Genomic DNA, 1,283 nt, shown 5'->3' with positions numbered 1-1,283 from the left:
TTATTCTTTCTTTCTTTCTTTATTCTTTCTTTCTTTCTTTTTTTTTGAAACAGAGTCTTACTCCGTCACCCAGGCTGGAGTGCAGTGGTGCAATCTCAGCTCACTGCAACCACTGCCTCCCAAGTTCAAGCGATTCTCACGCCTCAGCCTCCAGAGCACCTGGGATTACAGGTGCATACCACCATGCTGGACTAGTTTTTATATTTTTGGTAGAGACAGGGTTTCACCATATTGGCCAGGCTGGTCTCGAATTCCTGACCTCAAGTGATCTGCCCACCTTGGCTTCCCAAAGTGCTGGGATTACAGGTCTGAGCCACCGCGCCAGGCCTGAGCTACTATTTTTTAGGCCATCAAGCCCAGTCTCAACAGCAAGAGACTGAAAATGTGGAACTAATTACAAAACAAAGTAAGTTAATTAAGTGGGGACATAAACATTTAAATGAGATTGGGGTCTGTGTTTGATGGTTTGCAACTGGTCAAGTTATATAGTTACAGCAACAAATTCTGCTGTTGCCTTTGTGGTTTAGAATGAATGGACTAAAAACACCCAATTGTTTTTAAGTTCTAAGAAGCAGGCCAAATCCCACTTCAGGGACTCTGTGTTTTCTGAACTTTTCCTAAATTTTCTCTTTGAAGGTAGAGAAAATATTGCTTTCTGAGAAAAGGTATGTTCTTGGAACAAATGCATAAAGCTAAAAATAGTGGGAATTGAACATAAGAATGCTCACAGAGAAGAGAGCCAAGCTGTAGATTCTGGTTGTTATATTTGACTAAGAAAGTCTCCAAAAAAGGAAGAAAACAAAATCCTAATAGGTTATATTAAAAATCCAATTGATGTTATTTGAAAAGCAGCTGTCTTTTATGGGGTAAGATTTACTCCCTTTAAAACAATCCATTTTGTTTCATTTATTTTTCTGAGAACTCAATATGATTCAATTGGCTTAAGATATTAGACATTATTGGCTGGATAACTAAATTTAGTTTTGTAGTCATAAAATAGAAATCATAACATTCTACTACAAAGTATAGATTAGCCTCCTTCATGGTTTTTAAAAATGTCTGGTTTCTTTTTAGTTTATAAATGTAAAGCATTGAGGTTTCAAAGAGGAAGTGAGAATTGCCAACTGAAAATGGCTACTGACCCAATGCAATGGCCTTTGGAACATACTATTTGGATATTAAAGAGAGAATAACATTTTTATATATCTGTTGGGAAACAACATCTCTACAACCATATGTTTTAATGATGAGCCTGGAGAGATATTATTCTTTAAAAATTCTTC

The sequence above is a fragment of the Pongo pygmaeus genome, chromosome 5, assembly GCF_028885625.2.
Source record: "Pongo pygmaeus isolate AG05252 chromosome 5, NHGRI_mPonPyg2-v2.0_pri, whole genome shotgun sequence".
Lineage (NCBI taxonomy): Eukaryota > Metazoa > Chordata > Mammalia > Primates > Hominidae > Pongo > Pongo pygmaeus.
The sequence above is the reverse complement of the archived record's forward strand: the minus strand, read 5'-3'. Positions refer to the sequence as shown.